Raw genomic sequence first — 21,420 nt, forward strand, 5'->3', positions numbered from 1 at the left:
CCTACTTAATTCGGGTCGCAATGTAACAGGTCTATATTAGATTCTCTCTTTTCTAGATCATATACGCAGAGGATTTGAACGAAAACAGATAACTGTAGCTGTCTTTTTCGAGATTGAAAAGGCTTATGATACTACATGGAGGTATCCTATATTAAAAACTTTACAAAACAACAACGTCTGTGGACATTTACCCAAGTTCATCCAAAACTTTCTGACAAAGCGCAGTTTTCAAGTGAAAATTGATGATACTTTGTCCAGAACATTTCCACTTGAAAATGGTGTTCTACAGGGAAGTGTCCTTAGTGGCACACTATTTACCCTAGCAATTAATGATATTAGTAAAACTTTACCTATTAGAACTAAAAGCAACCTTTATATGGATGATTTTGCCATCTATTATTCAGCATCTCGCATTAAACATGAAGAGCGCATTATTAACAAAACTATAATAAAAATAGATGAATTGACATCATGTATAGGATTTAAATTAGCCATACATAAGACCCAAGCAATCGCTTTTTACAAAGATAAAAGGTGAATGAAAAATGAAGAAATAGATTTGAAAATCAGAAGTCATAATATACCAATTGGCCAAACTGCAAAATTCTTAGGATTAGTACTTGATACTCATTTAAACTGGAAAGCCCCCCTCGAAGTGGGACCACCTTGACGTGGTGAGGGGGGTCTTGACACCCAGGAATTTGTTCCCAGGTTCGAGTCAAAGAGTCCCATAGATCATCGTATAATTTGCATTAATTGTTGTGGAATTTTCCACCTTTGTAAAATTTATTAGACATGAAAATAAGAAAAGATATCATAGCTGGGACTGGGTTTATATCCAAAACTAAATAGTGGGAACTGTGGTAGTATCATCAACTGCCCGATAATGTTCGGACCTGAGAGATCAGGCGGAACTATTCTTTAGAGCTGGACCACGGATTCCAGGGGGGTCTGGTTCTGGGTTTAGGACTCTCGGCATTCTATCCGGTTTGCCCATAACATGATTGGGGTGGGGATGATTGTATTCTTGTAATACTCTCAGTCCTATCAAGCGGGTTTGGCCTACACTTGAGCCACTCTAATCATGTTGTGCCATCCCTAATGGGGTAGGGTAGGGACGCAGACATTTGGGATTCGGTTCTCACTTGTGCCATTGGTGGCGGAATAAACTCCAAGAAAGGCTGATGATATTTTTTTAAGGTTTTCAATTTTAACTTGTTTATTGTTTATATTTTTATTTTTTTATTTTATATATAATATATATGGTTATATTTATATATATCTTATATATATATTAATAAGGAATATTTATACCCCTCTAATCTTTATGACGAGTAAATCTAAGGATTCGAGTACCCCTGGACCTTTTGATGCTTTGGCGCAGATGACGACTATGGACAAGGACTTGGACCACCCCCAGGAAATTTCAATTAATCAAGAGCACGATGGTAGCTCTACAAAACATTGTGTTGGAAAACTATCTAATGTGAAAAACTTGCGAGTGCTACATGTCGTGGGCATACCAGTGCAGTGCGGCTATGACATTATTTTGACAACCTTCCATTCCTTTGGAACTATATTTGAAATAAGGATGAATTTCCTTGAAGTCACATCAAAATGGGAAGCATGGATTACTTTTGATAAATATGAAGATGCCATTAAGGCTAGTAGTAATATCAATACAGTTCAAATAAATCAGTGTATTATAGAGGGAGCTTTGACAGATAAAGTACCCAAAAATTTAGATAGATATGTACCATCTGAATGGGTTCAAGATACATGTCAGCAAACAGAGGGTAATAATCCATCCAGAACTTCCAAACCTCCTATGTGGCTAGTTGCTACAGTGACGGAGGAAACTTACAATTATTATAAGTTCTGCAGGTATCTCCAGAAAAAAGGTGGGAGAAATAAATAGTGGAGATATATCTAGATTTGGAAAACGTACAGTGCTAATACATGGTAAATCAAAAACACAAGCACAAGTGCTATCTGCAATGAATCCTTCTGGGCATGATATGATTAAAGAAATCAGACCCCACCTGAATTTTAGTTATGGCCGAGGTGTCATCTTTGACAAAGATTTATATGAGTTCACAGAAAGTGAGATCCTTGAAATGAGCCCATTGACAGTGTGGAAAGTAAAAAAGACACCCATTGCTAATATGATAATTTTGACCTTTGAAGACCCTAACGTTCCATCCCATGTAATCATTGAAAATGAAAGAGTGCGAGTAAGACCCTTCCTCCCGAAACCTATTCAATGTTTCAACTGTTTCAAGTTTGGTCATTCTTCAAAAGTATGTAGGAACGCAAAAGTTTGCATAAATTGCTCTGCCCCTGACCATGGTATTTGTTCTGAAACACCAAATTGTTGTAATTGTCAGCTGAACCATAAGGCTAATGATAAAAACTGTGAAGCATACAAATATGAACTGTCAGCAATAAATAAGGCTAATGCTGAACACATTAGCATAGGATATGCTAAACAACAATTGGGCCAATCAAAGAGCTATGCAAGAGCTCTAAACCCACTACCCCTTACTACCACAAGGGGTCCTGTGGGAGCACCTTCTCCTGCAGTAGGTGTATCAACTCCTGTGGTAGAGGCCCGGGTATCTGGGTTGGGTGCTCAGTCACTGGAAGCAAGAGCACACACCACCAAAGCAGGCAAGCTGCCTGTGGTTGAAAAAGAGTCTCCTCCAGTCCTCCAGATGAAGAGGCTCTCCCATCATCTCTTCCATCTCCTACTTTTAAAGTAGTAAATCTATCACAGGCATAATCTCTGCCTGATCTAATTGAATCAAAACAGTTAAGGAACCCCAAGAGAGGAAGGACTCCTTCAGGCTCTCCCCCCTTATACTTCAAATAAGCATGCTTCGATATTTAACAGCTATAGTGTGCTTTCCTCAAGTGAAGCAAGTACTTCGATGGAATACAACCGCTAAGTTAAAGAGGTTGCACAGATTACAACGGTAGATGTTCATCCTCCTCCTAAAGAAAATCAAACTAGGAGAAATAAAGATCACAGGGTTAGTCATAAAAAACTGTCTATTTCCAGACCACCCAAAGAGGAAAAAAGAAAGGCTTCCAAATCGGATTTGTAATGGCTTTATTCAACATCCTACAATGGAACTGTAAAGGAGTGCGTTCTCGTGCTGAAAATCTAAAGGTCCTCCTAAGAGAAACTAATCCTGGAATAATTTGCCTGCAGGAAACTCAATTAAGTCCATAGAAGTTCAATCCTGGACTTAATTATAAGATCTTCACGTCCACCCCTCCAGTGGGTGATCGAGCACATGGAGGAGCAGCTATTATAGTGAGCAAATCACTAGAATGCTTGCCTGTAGCCCTCAGTACAAATTTACAGGCTGTTGCTTTTAAGATCACATTAGTCAAGCAGATTACTGTGTGTTCCATCTACCTGCCTCCTAGATCAAACTTCACATATGCTGATATCCAATCACTAATTGATCAACTGCCACAACCATTTTTTATTCTTGATGATTTTAATGCCCGTAATCCGTTATGGGGAGGGCATACTTCAGATAATGAAGGTAAAATTATAGAAGACATTATTATTAATAATGATATTGTGCTTTTAAATGATGGTACTATGACTTACCATAATATATATTTTAATTTTTACTCTGCTATTGATCTGAGTATATGTTTCTCTGCAATAGCTTTAGATTTTATTTGGTCAGTAAATGAATTTTTAAATGGCAGTGATCACTATCCCATTCTTTTAAAGTTTACCAGAAATGTCCCTACAGAAATGGAAGCCATTGGAAGCTGATTGGGAGAAGTATAAAAAGGATATCCATCTAGATAAACCATTTGAATCCTTTAGCAACCATATTGAAGCATATGAGTATTAGACAAACACTGTATTAGCCAGTGCAGAAGCCTCTATTCCAAAAACTACTGGAAAGCCAAGGAGACCAACAGTTCCATGGTGGGACAAAAAGTGTGCCACCTTAAGAAAAATTACTAGAAGATGCTACAAGAAATAAAAATCAAGTGGCACTTCCACTTCTAAAACAATATATCAGTGATCCATGGCAAAACAATGCCGATACTTCCGTCGTGCCAAGAAAGACTCTTGGATTTATTATATAAATGGAATTAACTCTAAAACACCATCGATGTTTGTATGGAAAAAGGTACAAAAACTTGCAGGGATGTTTGTGCCACCCAAAACTCCCTCTTTGAGAGTAGGAAATAACCTCATTACAAACCCTTCAGATGTAGCTGAATCATTGGGTCAATATTTCTCCAACATTTCTAGTCCTAAAAACTATTCTAGTGAATTCCAAATTATCAGGAACACTCAGGTCAATCTGAATCTATCTGGTGATAACCGGGGGGCATACATTGCAAGATTCTCTCTTCAGGAACTACATGAAGCACTCTCTTCAACAGATGACACTTCTCCTGGTGAAGATACTATTTTATATATAATGCTTAGGAAGCTACCTGAAGAGGCCAAACGCTACCTTCTTAAGATCATTAATAAGATTTGAGAGACTGGAGTTATGCCGAGATTCTGGAAAATTTCCATCATAATCCCCGTTCAAAAACCAGATAAAGATCCCCAACAAAGTTCAAGTTATAGACCTATAGCACTAACAAGCTGTGTTTGCAAGTTAATGGAAAAAATGATAAATTATCGCTTGGTATGGCACCTAGAATCAAATAAGCTTCTCTCTCCTTTCCAATTTGGGTTTTGTGAAAATAAATCTACCCTCGACCCACTTATGAGACTCTCCAACCAAATTCAGCAGGGTTTTGTCAGTGTCAGACAATAGGGGTCTTCTTTGATTTAGAAAAAGCTTATGACACTACTTGGTGTAATGGAATTCTTAAAAAACTACAGAAAATGGGTATTAAGGGCAACTTAATTCGGTTCATTCATTCCTTCCTATCCGAGAGATTAATAAAAGTGAGAGTAGGGAACTTTCTGTTGTCCCCCTTTAAACAAGAGGAAGGTGTTCCACAAGGAAGTGTTCTCAGTGTGACCCTCTTTGCTGTTGCCATAAATAGCATCTTGGACGAAGTTCCAAGCCCAGTTCGAGCTTCATTGTTTGTGGATGATTTGGCCATTTATTGCACTGCCTACGATGCTATATCCGCATGCTGATATCTACAGAAAGCTATTGATTCTGTCTCCAAATGGGCCAGGCTAAATGGTTTTAAATTTTCAGCCATTAAGAGTGTTGCTATCCTCTTTTCAAGGGGCAGGCGTAAAGAGGTTATACCTAATTTAAAACTCGAGGGATCTATTTTACCATATGCTGGCGATGTCAAATTTTTGGGAATGACTTTTGACTCAAAACTCACCTGGACCAAACATATTGATAACCTTAAATGTAAAATTAAAGCATCTTTTAATCTTATGAAAGTAGTCTCTGGATATGAGTGGAGAACTGACAAGAAATGTTTATTAAGACTTTACGATGCACTTTGTAGATCAAAGCTAGATTATGGTGTCAGATTTATTCTTCAGCGTGTAAAAGCAAACTTAACGACCTCAATATTGTCCGTAACATGGGATTACAAATTTGCTCTGTGCATTCCGAACATCTCGTGTTGAGTCTGTATGTAGATACCCATCAACTGCCACTTGACTTACGATGGGAGGAACTGGGTCTGCGCTACATAATGCGTGTAAAAAGCAGTCCCGAAAATCCTTCCATTAAGGTCATTCGCCAACTTGACAACAGGAAATTTAAACCAAGGTCATCTGTCCCTTTCCAGATAAGGCTACATCAAGAAGTAAATAATGACACTCTAAAAAATCAGAATGTTTCTCAGTTAGTTGCCTCCAGATTCCCCCCATGGCTTATCCCTAAAGCAAAAGTTTGTAACAAAACTATGGTCAAGAAGAACCTTTCTGATAAAATGGCAAAGAGTTTATTCTTAAAACATGATGTAACTCATGATGGTGCTTATAAGATTTATACAGACGGTTCCAAGTCAAGAGAGGGAGTTGGGCTAGCCGTAATTACAGAAGACTCTTGTGTGGCTGCAAAACTACCACATTCGGCTTCAGTATATACAGCAGAACTTTCTGCCATTAATAGAACATTAGCTATTGTTCATCGTACCGTGAAGAAGAAATTTGTAATATATTCGGATTCTAAAAGTGTTTTGGAGAGTCTTAATATTTGCAATTCATCACATCCTTTGATTCTCCAAGCTCAAGAGTGGCTGTTTCGAATTTCTTGCAAACACAAAGCTGTTTCGTTCTGCTGGGTTCATGCCCATGTAGGGATCAAAGGTAATGAAAAAGCTGATAGAGCGGCAAAAAGAGTATGTAATAAAAAATCACTGGATATCCATGAAGTTCATACATTGATATGAAGTCTCCTATTTGAAGCTATATCCGCCACAAATGGCAGGAGCGATGGTCCTCAAACCTCCTTGCCAGAAACAAGAAGCTGAAGGCAATCAGACCTAATTTGAATTTTTGGCAGTCTTCGTTTCATAGAGATAGGAGGACCGAGATTGTTTTAACGAGACTTCGTATTGGCCATTCCCGATTGGCACACAGCTTTATACTTGAAGGAAGTGAGGCTCCAGTCTGTGCTCGCTGTAGCTGCCTGATGACAGTTGAGCATGTTCTGGTTTGTTGCCCAGTGTATGGTACTGCCCACAGGAAATTCGGTCTTTCAGGGAAACAACTTTCTTATATTTTAGGCGATGATGTTGACGTCAATAACCTTGTGAAGTTCTTGAAAGAGATTGATATACACTATAAAATTTGACTTATTTTATTAATATTTAATTTTACCTTTCACCTAATACACACAAGTGTATGCAGTTATACTTTTAATTGTATTTTAATATAAAAAAATTATGTTAATTTTATTTTTTTTAAATGAAATAAGGTTTTAAGTTCATTCACATCAGATTATCATCATTAATTATCAGATTATTTTTTTCATTCCATTACGGCGCTGAATGACCATAATATGTCCCAGTGCTTGGGCTTGTCCCTAAATTTCATAATCCATCCATCCAAACTGGAAAGGCCACATAGCATACATGAAATCAAAATGCAAAAAAGCTTCAAATCTAATTAGAAAATTATCAAGTACTACAGGGGAGCAGATAGACAAACCCTTACATTGCTATATAAAGCAACAGTACTGTCTATAATTGATTTTGGCAGTGAAATATACGGCTCGGATTCAGACACAACACTGAAATGATTAGACTCAGTTCACAATGAAGGCCTTAGAATATGCTCAGGAGCCTTTAGATCATCACCAACCTCTTCTTTACAGGTTGACTGTGGTGAACTACCTCTCTCTCTCCATAGAGAATTAGTAACAATGAAGAGTGCCCTAAAGATTCAGTGTAGTGATTCCCAACAAAAAAACTATTTGAATTGCGTGGTACATTTATTAACAATCATATACCACCTTTCCCAATAAGAGCTAGAAGACTGTTTGAGTCACTTAATATAAATTCACAACTACCTTCAATAGTAAAATTACCACCTCCTTGGAATATGAATAAGATAAAAATTTGCAATAACTTAAAATATTTATCAAAAAATTACTTGTATACTCCAGAACACCATAGACAACATACAATAGAGCACATAAGCCGAAAAGGTCCGCATTACGCATGTGTACGGATGGATCCAAATCAGAATATGGAGTGGGATATGCTGCAGTGTTCCAGGGCAAAACATACCAGATCTCTCTTCCCAATGATGCTTCTGTATTTATAGCAGAGTTATGTGCAATAACATCGGTCATAGAAATAATCAAAGAACACTCCTTTAATAATTTTGTGATTTATAGCGACTCTAGAAGCGCTATAGAAGCCATTAAAAGTTACAATCCCAGAAATATTGTGCAACAGATTAAGTTTTTACTCCATAAATTATATAATAAGGGAAAAAAATATTGAAATATGTTGGATCCCTGCCCATGTCGGGATAAAAGGAAATGAAGAAGCTGAAAAGCAGCCAAGGAAGCAGTTCACATGATGAAAACAAGTATAAACATCCCTATTAGTGACTATATAGCTTATATAAAAACAATCATTGTAAATAAATGGCAAAATATATGGAGCAAGGAATCTGAAAATAATAAACTAAAACAAATAAAACCTGATATTACGAAATGGAGCTCCATATTTCAGAGAGAGACACACACACAAGTAATCCTGACACGTCTACGTATAGGCCACACCTGTCTGACACATGGGCACTTGATGAGCAGCCCACGTAACCCTGCTCCGGAGTGCCCAGAGTGCAAGGTGTTGATAACTGTCGGACACGTGTTGTGTGAGTGCCCAAGGTATGACCAGCAGAGGCTGTCAACTTTTGGAAATAAAAGAATAAAAGAAATTTTGTCAGATTCTTTCACATTTTCAGTGGTTCCTATTTTGACGTTTCTAAAGAACTCTGATTTAATTAATAAAATATAATAATGATACAAAAACCTCAGAGCAATTAATGAATTTTAGATTAAATTTTAAAGATTTTATTGACCAGTTATTAATTTTAATACACCTTTTTAGTAAGTATGTATGGAAACGTGAGTAAATTTATTTATTGCCTGTTTGAATTCTAGTATGAAAGTATGCCCCTGTGCAGTTTTTTTTTTATTTATTTTTTATTATACTTCATGACCTATTTGGTCCCGGTTCCTGGCCTTTGACCTAGACCTGGCATTTTATCTAATCCTTCGGGCCAGCCCTATGAGAGCTGAAAGTCAGCTCAGTGGTCTGGTTAAACTATTTTTATAATAATAATAATAATTCATCAAGTGGTGGCAGACAAGCCTTTCCAGATTTGGGGGAGACCCATGCTGGACCTTTTTGCGACATGCTTCAATAGGAAGCTGGAGGTGTTCTGTTCAGGGGTTCCAGATCCTTTAGCATCGGCAGAGGATGCATTCCAACATCCCTGGGACAATCTGGAGGTGTATGCCTTCCTTCTGTTTTGTTTGATCTGTCAGGTTCTGTACAGGCTGATGAGTTCACAGGGTCTCAGGATGACTTTGGTAGCCCCTCTGTGACCTCAGGCAGAATGGTTTCCAGATCTGCTGTCTTTGTTACCAGAGGTTTCGAGGGAGATTCCCCCTTGGCAACATCTCCTGTGTCAGCCCCATGCAGAAAGGTTCCACCAGTTAGTAGAATCCCTGTCTCTTCACAGTTGGAGGCTATCAAGCATCTCCTCCGAGCCAGAGGCTTTTCTCAGAGAACAGCTGGGCATATGTCCAGCAGTCTTAGAAAGTCGACCTCCGCGGTTTACAGGGCATTGGCGATCTACTGTGATTGGTGTTGTAAACAGGGTGTTTCTCCACTCGCAACCTCTATTCAGCGAATAGCAGACTTTTTAACCTTCCTCAGAGACGAGAAACGTTTGTCCATTTCTGCCATTAGAGGCTACAGGGTGGCCCTGAGTTTGGTGTTATGCCTTAAGGGTCTCGACATCTCCTCTTCCTGGGAACTTTCCTTGCTAGTTAAGGGGTTCGAGCAGTCGAGTTCTCCTAGAGAGCTCAAGCCTCCGATGTGGGATGTTTCCTTGGTTCTTAAGAGCTTCACTAAGAGTCCATATGAGCCCTTGCATCGCTCATCTGAAAGGAACCTGACGCTCAAGAAAGTTTTCCTTCTGGCTTTGGCCTCTTCCAAGAGGGAAGGAGAGCTCCACGGTCTGAGCTATGAGGTGAAGCACACCAGGGGTTGGGGGTCGATGTCCTTCAAATTTGTCCCAGAATTCGTGGCCAAGACCCAAAATCCCTCTGTGCATGATGACAGGTTCACTTCGTTTTCCATTCCATCATTGACTGACTTTGTGGGTGGTGATGCTCACAGGCTGCCGCAGACTTTTTGTTAGCACAGGCCATACAAAGAAAGAGGTTTCTAAGAATACTATCTCTTTTTTTGGGTACAGGAAGCCATGAGACAGACATACATGACTCTTGATGATTCCACCACCACGTCTGTGCAGGCTAGAGCTCATGACGTTAAGAGGTATTGGTCCCTCTCTCACTTTCAAAAAGAATTGGCTGTACATAGAGTGCTGAGCACTGGTACTTGGTTATGCCAGTCCACGTTCACCTCCTTCTGTCTTAAGGATGTTGCCCACAGATCTGCGGACACATTTTCCCAGGGTCCTGTGGTGGCTGCCCAACAGGTTGTGTAACTCATGGTTGCCCTTAACAGGGCACCTTTGTATCTTACCTGAGATGATTATGTGGATGAGAGAATGAGTGAGTTGGCTGGTCTCCTTCTTGCTCTTGTACCTTTCCTTCTTCCTTCGGGAAGTTTAAGGAATCGACACGTCATTCGCTGGACTGGTCTGATACGGGTGAGTAAGGTAGTCATACTGATAATGTGGTCGTGCAATATACAAATATCTTACCTGCTATTTGGTAGCATATGCTCCACTCCTTGGCAAGAAGGGGTTGGGAGTGATACAAACCCTGGTGTCTTGGTTTGTTATTGGACAGTCAAAGTTTCTCTTTGGTTCCCTATACAGTGGTTATCCCATTGTACGCCACTCAGGTTCTGAGTGGTTAGATATCAATTTATCTAGCTTCTCAACGGGCTTCAGTCCCTCTCCAAAAACCATTCCTTTTGAGAGCTGGACTCGTGGGTAGGCCCCCAGTCGGTCTAGGATGTCTTATACCTCCCTCCAAGTATGAGTCTATCCTATTGTTAAGACCGAAGGTTTGTTCGCATATGAACAAATGACAAATTTTCTAAGACAATGTGTATTTTTCATAGCTTCAAACCTGAGGTCTTAACATTATACTGCCCGCCTCTAGCCACCCCTCTTTTTGTTAAGTCGTTCTGAGTTGGGAAAGACTGGCGTAGCGGCGTCGTCCTTGACCAATCCTCACCCGAGCTACGCATACGTTGCCAGATATCACAAGATTCCTTGCTTTCAACTGCTTTTTAACCGGATCCAGCTAGGCACTAGAAATTGTCCATTGTTAAGACCTCAGGTTTGTAGCTATGAAAAATACAAATTGTCTTAGAAAATTTTTCATTTTATCATGGCCTGGGGTCAATGGATGACATGAATCTAGAGTATTGCTTAGTTCATCCATACTAAATGCATAATTATATTCTAGATCTGCAAGTTTCAAAATTGAGTACATGTATTTTTCCCTTGTTCTTATATTTTGAAAAGGTTCATTTAGATTGGAGTAAGCACTTATGTTTTCAAAGTGTTTCCCTATTATATTCGAGATTTCGTATGGGTCATGATAAAGTTTCCCATTTATGTTTATTGCACTTCTTGGGAGTCTTATACATTTTCCATTAATTTTTTTTTTCCAAATATCTTTCATAGATGTATTTGTTGACAAGCTGGATACATAATTTTTCCATGATAATATTTTTTCAGATATTACAAGTTTTCGAGATTTAGCATTATATTTGTTATATAGAGATTTAATATAATTGATTGTTATGTTGGTGACCACTATCTTCTTTAGTATATTTGTATGGTAGCAGAATTTGTTGAGGGCTTTGACCTGTGTCTCAAGTCTGCTATGGTTTTGACACAATACATGTTTGATTTTGCTTAAAGTTGCTAAGGTTGGTGTTTTAGGTATGTTTTTATCAGCAGCATTTATCATGAAATCCGTGAAGAATTCACACATTGTATTGTGGTCTTGGTTAAGTGGAAATGGTGGTATATTTCTGGTATGTAGATTGTAAATGTCACAATCTGCTTTTTGGATATTATATTTTACAGGTGGCAATATTAAATTATTATTTAAATACTTAAGGACTATGGGGAAGTGGTCACTGGTATAAGAGTCATCCAGGACATTCCACTCAAGTCTTTCAGCTAAGTCGACTGAGCATAGCAAGATATCTACTGAAGAAAAGGTTCAGTGGGTATTGTAGAAGTGGCACTTCACTTTCATTTAGGCAGCATAGGTCATGCTCCAATACGTATTTCTCTGTGTTTGTTCCTGGTGCATCAGCAGGGTGATTGTTATCCCAAAGGGGACTATGAGCATTAAAATCCCCTACAGTAAGTAGGGGTTCATGCCGCCTACCAATTAATGCTGGTAGATCACTGAAATTCAAGCTAGAATTCGGTTGGTTGTATAAGTTACAAATTGTGATCATATTTTTGTCTGGCATATATAATTTGATTGCTGTTATCTGATATGATAAAGATGGCATGTTTAAAAGTTCATAGGTGATACTGTTATGAACATATGTTGTGCTAAGCTTTGTATAACGAGGCCGCACTGTGAGGTTATTTAGACCTGCGATGTTATATGCAAGTATCATGTGGTATACTTCCTATCCTCGTCTGAGATTGCGACAATGATTTCTAAGTCAGTATCTTCTTGGGTATAAAGGCGGAGATGTGTCAAACTCATGATGATAACTTAACAACAATGTATTTGCGAAACTACATCTCTTGAGTAGAAGGCAAGAAGGTGGTTATGAGAACCTGATTCTAGGATGGGAAGGAGAGTTCTGAGATACACATGCATTTACAAAAGTATAGGAGAGCACAGCTTAGCTCAGCATACATAACATACAGACAGACGAACATGTGAGAGGAAGTCACATAGACGTCTGTAGGTTATAGGTCAATAGGTTCTCAGGCGAAAGCACTGTGACCTGTTTGACACAATAATGGATTTGATTATCACAGGCAAATGCAAACCAGGGCGCTGCTGATTCAATACATCAAAGCCTAGCTTGCGTTCTGTTTATCAACCTTTATCGCACTCCTTGCTATCTCAACAGTGACCTCCCCCTAGATGCTGACCCCTTGACGTGGGTAGGGGGCTTAGGGACCAGCAGCTGGGGCATGATGCCTGGTGGGGTTGGTTTCTCACTGGTCCTTGGGGCCCAGCTGCTGATCCAACTAAATTAGTCAGAACTTTTCTTTCTACTAAAAACATTTCATCTTTCTGCCTTCCTCCCTCTTATAAGGTATGGGTTCTATGATGATGACTATTGGCTTGGTTTTGGACATGGTTTAGGCTAAATCTTGGGATTTGAAGGAGGGTGAGGATGGACGGCATGCTACCTCACCCGTAGAACTCTAGTACCTGACGTGATCGAGCGAGGGGAAAGTTTATTGTCAAACCCTATCTTCAGTGCCGGGTCTGATCTCGACGGACATCATGACGCCTTAGCACTGGAGTAGGGTGTATATCCGGTAATTACCCCTAGGACGACCCTAATTAAAGGGATGACCCGTCCTCTAAGTGCGACTCCATGGTGGGTATGGGGAATATCTTGATGAACTATATTTTTCACGTTATATGGCAACCCCCCCCTATTTCGGCTGACGACCCTATGCTTTTGTCAAAGGACTTGTGCACGGAACCCAAACTTCAATCAATCATGGTCGGTCCCTATGATCAGGGTAGTACCCCTGGACTGAATGACAGACGGACACAGATGACGACCCAAAGCAATGCGAGTAGATATACCTCCAAGAAATCTCAACAAAAAGCATCTGGCTCCAGTATTGTCACACTGGAACCATATGCCAGGAAGAAAAATAAAAATTATGAAATAGCTCCTGGGTCTTTGTACCCAATTCCTTTAATAAATACCTTAATTTAAAGCTAGAAGGTGACAATATAGACATCTTTCAAGTGCATAGGGAAATCGTTAAATGTTGTGGAAGACAGCCAAAAATAACACCGCAGAATGGAAACATGCTCCTGGTAGAAAGCACCTCCCCAGAGGAAAGTATCAAGTTGATGGGATTGTCAGACCTTGCGGGAGTTACGGTTGAGTGTACTCCCCACTCCAGCCTGAACTCCAGCAAGGGGTTGATTTATGCCCCTCAATTGATGGCTTTCTCTGAGGAGAGACTTTTAACTGAATTAAAAGATCAGGGTGTAATAAAGGTTGACAGGATGTCAAAGAAGGTTGATAATAACAGAATACCTCAGCCTACCTTAATATTTAACTTTTGAAACCTTAAGACTTCCGGAATGTGTCTTTGCAGCCTGGTATAGGTTTAAGGGTATCGGCGGGGTCGGGGGTTAATTTTAAGTGACGGTGTTCAAACTTGCACAGGTGTTACCTCTAGTTTGACTAAGATGCACACAAAATTTCAGGTGAATTAGATAAAAACTCTTTTTTTAACAAATATTTTTCTTTAAAACATAGCATTTTTTATTTGTTTTTTAAAGTGTATCTCCTTCCTTATTTATCATTCCATTTAAAGAAAAAAGTAATGGCAGAAAGTTTAATACCTATCAAATAAAACGGCAAACTCAGAAATCCAATATGTGATATTTAAAAAGAATATTTTTAAAAATTCAATAAAAAATACCGTAAAATTATGTATTAAATATTGGTAAAAAAAATTTTTTGAGAAAAAAAAGAAAAATAAATTTGCCGATGTGTTCTCTCACTATCTTTATTCCAATTGCTTTTTAGATTATTAAAATCCATTTATAAATAAGGGAGTTTTTAGAATTTGAATGTAGAAAATGTATGTTTTGAGAAAAACGCAGTTAAAGTTTGCTAACCAATTATTTTGCTTTTAGAAGAATAAAAAGTTTCTTGGAAAAGCCTACAAGGCGTCTGTTTCCTTCTTTTATTATAAGAGATATTATTCCCTCTAAAAAAAAACATTTATAACTTATAGAAAATAGTTTATATTATTTTTGGGGGGTTATCGTAGAACGCCACTCTACTCTTGTGCTGCCAAGAATTCTAATGAGCCCCTCCTTCATATCCTCCTTTTGATGTTCTTTGCTTCTTTTGCTTTCTTGAATGCATAGCAGACCTTCGTTTCCTGGTTTTCTCTTTCATTTGAAGGCCTTTCAGGTTTTCTCCTGTTGTTTTTCTCATAATAGACAGCAATGAACTTGGTGCATAGCCGATATTATGTTCCATTGCAGCAATATGTTTTGATATATAAATGAAGCTGTTGTTTCACCGATATGTTCTGTTTTCACACTTTCAGATTGCACCTCACACTTACACGTTAGTTTCAAGTCAACATCAAAACTGTTTTCATCAATTTCAAATTTCAAGTGTTATATTGCTGTCACCCTGCCGCAATACGTCGAACTAAAAGCGTCTTTTAGAGCTCTCAAGGGTAATGAAACTATTTCTCCATCATTGCTTACATTCAGAACGTCTTCTTTTTCAGTCATATAACTTCTCAATAAAAAAAACTCCTTAGGTTGGCTCCTGATAAAACACTGACATCACCTGCTACATTAGGGACAGCAATTACATCTTGAAAATGCTCATTCTCTTCCTCGTCCCCCTCCTCATCATCAGATAACTTCAAAACAAAGTCGTCGGTACCATCATCATCATCATCTTGATATATTTGTGCAAAGGTATAATAGATTTCCCTTGGAGCTTCGTAATAGGAAGTATTTGGCATCTCTTCAGCACACATGGCAGGTGGCGACATGTCGGAAGCTACATTAGCTCTCTATGCTTTTAGTTTCAAGATAAGTTTTGATATTATGAGAGTTTGCTTCCCTTAGTTTACTAAACTTCTTTTTTGGCATGTTAGTAGTATATATAATACACAATTGATGTCTAAAAGTCTCAGGAAGTGTTGCAGTTGATTGAAAATAACAACTACACGATTGCATAAAAAAATACAAGAATTCTCTCTCGAGACAAGTGGCTCGCGTTATTCAGTCATGGAAGAGTTGCCAATCTTTATCAGGAAAACATATTGTACGGCATACGAAACAAAATGCAATGAAAAGAAACTCAAATACTTAAGAATAAATGGAAAATGAAATAGTAAAACCACCCCTAACCAGACCTTTAATTTTCTACTTAGACGTGGCCTTTAAACCATTTAAAAAGCTTTGTAACGATATTATCTTACGTGTGGCAATGGGCCGGGGACCCAGATGTATGGAAATATGACAATAACTCATTTTCACGAATTTGAGCCAATTTTGCCAAAATTACAGGCCGCCGATACCTTAAGGTAAAGCAGTACATCCCCGAGACCCAGAAGGTGTTTCCATTGCCAGCATTTTGGACACACCCTACAATCGTGCGATCCAAATTGCAAGAAAATCCTGCAGTCGTGTCAACTGTGGAGAAGATGAGCATGGTATGTGCACCAGGGAACCGAAATGTGTTCACTGTGGTGAGGGACATGCCTCGTCATCTCAGCAGTGTGATATATATTTACTTGAAAAGGAAATACAAGCAATTAGAGTGGTTGAAAGAACAACATTTAAGGAAGCACGAGAGAGAGCCAAAGCAAAGACTGTAAGACCCGGTCTAAGTTTTGCTACTGTAGTAGCAAAATTAAAAAGCCAAAAGAAAGAGACAAATAAAAACACCCAGTTAAGAGCACAAAAGGAAAAATCAAATAAAGAATCATTAAAAAGACAGCTAACTGAATCATCTGAGTCAACTGATGATGAGAATATAAAGACAAGGTTCGCTAGAACCAACAAGAAAGACCCTAGTGTGGAATTGAAGAAAATTGAAGTGCCAGTTGAGATACACCCTCCACCATCTGCCTCTTTGGAGGCAAGGCCAGTGGTTGCTGGTCTGGTGCCAGCTTCTGTTGGTGCCAACCTCCTCTTTGGAGGACAAACCAGCAGATGCTGGTACCCCGGTGGGGCCAGTCCTCCTGCGTGGACTTCTGCCTCATCAGAGGCAGAGCTGGCTACTGCCAGCAGTACAAAGACACTTGAGGTGGTCTCTTTAGAGAACACCTCTGCTCTCTCCATCTCGATAGAGATGGAGAGCGAAGAAACTAAAAAACCCTTCAGTATCAAAAACACTGAAGGAAAAGATGTTGGCTCTACGAAGGCGATAACTCCTCCCAAGAAGCCAACAAAACTTCCATCAAAATGCCTCCCCCTAGTAGAAAAAAGAACTCTCCCAGTCTTGTAAAAAGGAACCACAATGTTGGTCCTAAACGTGAATGAATTCACTTCCATTATTCAGTGGAACTGTCAGGGACTGCGAGCGAAGTATGAGGAAGTGAAAGCTTTTTAATCTATGAGCACTCTCCTGTAGGGATATGTTTGCAGGAGACCATGCTAGGTGAATATACCCCTTGTCCTAGGGAATATGTTCACTATAGAACTAAATTTGATTTAGAGGTGGGAAAATCATGGTGGATCCCTCATCTACATCCGTCGAGATGCTCCACACTACAAAGTAAAACTAAATACTCCACTTCAAGCTGTGGCTGTACGAATTAATTTAAGGAGGCAATATACTATATGTTCCCTTTACATTCCACCCAATAGCCATGTCTCCCAAGAGAACTTAATACACTTGATGCAGCAACTACCAGAGCCATTCCTTCTACTTGGTGACTTCAACAGTAGACATCCATTGTGGGGAGATGTAACATTCAAACCAAAAAGGGAATATGATAGCATCATTAATAGAAAATGAAGATATAGGTCTTCTTAATACTGGAGAACCTACCCATTACCACATTCAGACAGGCACCGTCTCCTGCATCGACCTTTCAATATGTAGCTCCAACTGCAGTGTTGATTTTAGTTGGAGAACAAGTGATGACTGGCATAACCAGTGACCTTTAATTCTCCAATTGTGATCGACACCAATGATGGTCCACCTATCCCGAGATCGCCACGATGGTGCTTAGAGAAAGCAAATTGGAGAAAATTCAAAGACTTGAGCGAGTTGGAGGGGGATGCAAAAGATCTCCCAAGTGTAGATGATGCCATTGATCTACTCAATGGAACATTGCATACTGCAGGTCTACACTCAATTCCTCGAACTAAGGGTGGGACTATTCAGGAGACGGCCAGTACCGTGGTGGTCAGAAGACCTAAGGGCTGTTACACCGAGCTACAAGGTCATCATTGACCAGGTGCCGTAGAACATCGCACCTTGGACAATGTCATAATTTACAAACAGTGTAGGGCACGATTTCGAAAAGCTATGAAAGCTGCCAGAAGACAAGCATGGCCGAATATGTATCCTCTATTAACAGCAGAACACCAGTCTGTAGCATTTGGAAGAAAATAAGAAAAATTCAGGGTAAATTTACACCCAATCCTCCTCCAGTACTTAAAGTGAATAATACTCATGTCACTGATGCCACAGAAGTTAGTAATACATTTTCAGAACACTTCGCTCGAGTCTCTGAGAAATCAGATAGTTCCCCAGGACATAATTTCAGAATGATGGAAGAAAAACAACAGGTACTTGACTTTTCAGCAAAGAAAGCTGAATCATATAATATGCCTTTTTCTGAAAGGGAGTTTGACTCTGCTTTATCTAGGAGCAAGAACACTGCCCCTGGTCCAGATGAGATTCCTTATGAAATGTTTAAACACATTTCGAAGAACACAAAACTTTTTATAATAATATTATCAATAGCGAGTATGGGATGAAAGCAGCTACCCTACCATATGGGAATTAGCCACCATGTTACCGTTCCTTAAGCCTGGAAAAGATCCCCTGTGTGCAGCAAGTTACCGCCCCATTGCTTTAACTTGCTGTTTGTGTAAATTGATGGAAAAATGGTAAATGTAAGACTGATGTGGTATTCTAGAGCACAACAATATTCTAACACCTTCTCAGTGTGGTTTTTCGAAAAATGCACTCTACCCTGGACATCTTACTGCAACTTGAAACCTCTGTTCTGTGAAGCCTTTGCCTCCAATCAACATCACTGTGACAGTGTTTTTTGATATAGAAAAGGCATATGACACTGCTTGGAGACATGGGATTCTGAAGACTATACATAATAGTGGTCTACGAGGTAAATTACCTTTATTTGTGAAATTTTTTTTTTACATCGTAGGTATTTTAAAGTTAAAGTTGGCAGTACTTTATCAGAAAAAAAGAAAAGGTGCCAAGAAGAAGGTGTTCCCCAAGGCAGTGTTCTCAGTGTAACACTTTTTGCTCTAGCCATAAACAGTGTTGCAGCGTCATTCCAAGAGAGGTTTTAAAGACACTGTTTGTGGATGATTTGTCTATATCCTTTGCTGCCACCCGATGACTGTAGCAGAAAAGAAAGCTACAATTAACAATAAATAAATAGTAAGTTGGGCTGAGAAACAGGGTTTTAAAATCTCTGTAAGCAAGACTACTGCTGTCCACTTCTGTCGGATCAGGGGAGTGCATCCTGATCCAGACCTCTATTTGTATGGCTGTAGAATCCCATGTGTAGAACAAGCACACTTCTTAGGCCTAGTTTTTGACAGTAGATTGACTTGGGTCCCCCATATCAAACATATAAAAGCAAAGAGCCCTAGAAGCTCTACACATCTTGAAGGTGCTTTCTCACACCAGTTGGGGAGCTGATAGAAATCTTTTACTAAGGCTTCATAAATCTTTAATCTTGTCAAAGCTGTCATATGGTTGTGAAATATATTCTTCCCTTTCAGCTTCTTCATCTAACTTAAAACTTTAGATTCAGTACATCATTCAGCTATTCGTATAGCCACAGGAGCTTTCGTTCGTCACCAATATCTAGTTTGCTAGTTGATGCAGGAGAGATGCCTCTTGAACTCTATCGCCAGTCATCATTACTTCGGGGTACTGGTTTAGAGCGCAAAGACTCCCAAATCTCAGGCATTTGCTGTGGCAAATAGAATATTTTTAATGGTTTTTATGAAAGTCATCCAAGGTATCCCATTCCTTTTAGCTATAGAATAAAACAAATTTTAGAGGATAAAAATATTAACAAATATCCCATTATTCCCTTTGTGTATCCCCCAGTACTCTGTCTGGAGGTTACCGGATGTAAATTCTGCAGGTACTTCAATGGAGCAAAGAGAAATAAATCTGATGAGGAAATAAGGGCAATATTTTTAGAGCTGTGTCAGAGCATATAGATACATGTTTTATATTTTACTGATGGCTCCAAGTCCAATGCCGGCGTTGGATATGGAGTTTATAGCCAATCTTTTAACCGAAAGAGGTGCACTTCCTTCTATTGCCTCAAACTTTACAGCTGAATTGTATGGCATCCTAGTAGCACTGGAACATATTGTAACACTCCCAGTGTGTAGCTACACAATATTTTGTGACTCCAAAAGTGCCTTACAGTCCCTGGAAGTCTTTAATACTGATCATCCCTTGGTGTTGAAGATCTTGCAGTGGATCTTCTTGCACCAAAATAGAGGCAGCATTGTTTCATTTTGTTGGGTTCCTGCCCATGTGAACGTATCGGGAAACGAAGAGGCAGACAAGCTAGCCAAATCAGCAGCGCAAACTTTAGTACCTCGAGAAAATGCCCTGTTCCATATCGTGATACATTTTTTGATATATGGAAATCTGTCCAGTATTTATGGGCACTTCAGTGGGACAGAGTAGGCCCCAACAAAATGAAAGAAATTACTAGACAGACACACCCTTGGAAATATGACCTAATACCAAGGAAGTGGGAGGTTGTATTGTGTAGATTGCGTATTGGCCATACGCGTTGAAACTCACGGCTATTTGATGGATGGGGATAATGAGCCATTCTGTGATGATTGCTTAGTTCCACTGACTGTTAGGCATTTGCTGGTTGAGTGTCCCAGTCTAGTGGAACTTAGGAATATTTTTTAGCTTATAGTAGTGAAGCAGGTGGTAACTATAGCATGCCAAACTGTTGGGAGAAAGCATGTGTGTTAATAACGTTATCTCTTTTATCAAAGAAGCTGGTCTTCTCAAATATATCTGACAGCTGTGCTGTCTTAGTATATACATTTTTTTTCTTTTTAATAGTTTTACTGTTATGTGATCAATCAATCAATCTTTTTATCGGAATATTATTTATATTTTTATCAGAAATTTAATTTATTTTTTTAAATAAAATTTATATATCTCTCATAAAGATAAAGTTATTTTGAATGTTGTATAATATATTATAAAAGTTAAAAGATCACATTTAGTATTGGGCGTCGGTGACCCTGGTAGTTGTGACGCCAGATAACTCACAATCAATCAATCAATCAACAGTGACCTCTTAGGTCATTAGTTTATTTATACATATGGAATATATGTACTTTAGATATAACCCTTACATTAATTGCTCGGTCGGCTACAAAACCAAACACTGAACATTAAAGCTTGACTTGCATATGACTCAAAGGAGTGTGATGGAGGAATTAATGTGAATATATAGTTAACCCATAGTTACCAGCAAGTGGTTAAGGAATGATATGCAACTGATTATATAAAAAAAATCAGATATATAGAAATACTGGAAGGAGACCCTCTTTCAAACAAGTCTTATTGAAAGATATTGCTGCATCAGCTGCATTCAACTTGTAAATAGTCTCCTCTATTTTTCTAATAATAGCTTTCTCTCTGCTATTACAACTGGCGAGTATTGCGCCAATATTACTCATCAGGAGGAGTCAATTTCAGAGATAATGGTTACAAATTTATTTATTTGTTACAGTAAATGAATAAATAGGTCAAAATGTAAGTTAATATAGTGGCCAACGTTTCCCTCGGTATCAT

The sequence above is a fragment of the Macrobrachium nipponense genome, chromosome 6, assembly GCF_015104395.2.
Source record: "Macrobrachium nipponense isolate FS-2020 chromosome 6, ASM1510439v2, whole genome shotgun sequence".
Classification (NCBI taxonomy): Eukaryota; Metazoa; Arthropoda; class Malacostraca; order Decapoda; family Palaemonidae; genus Macrobrachium; species Macrobrachium nipponense.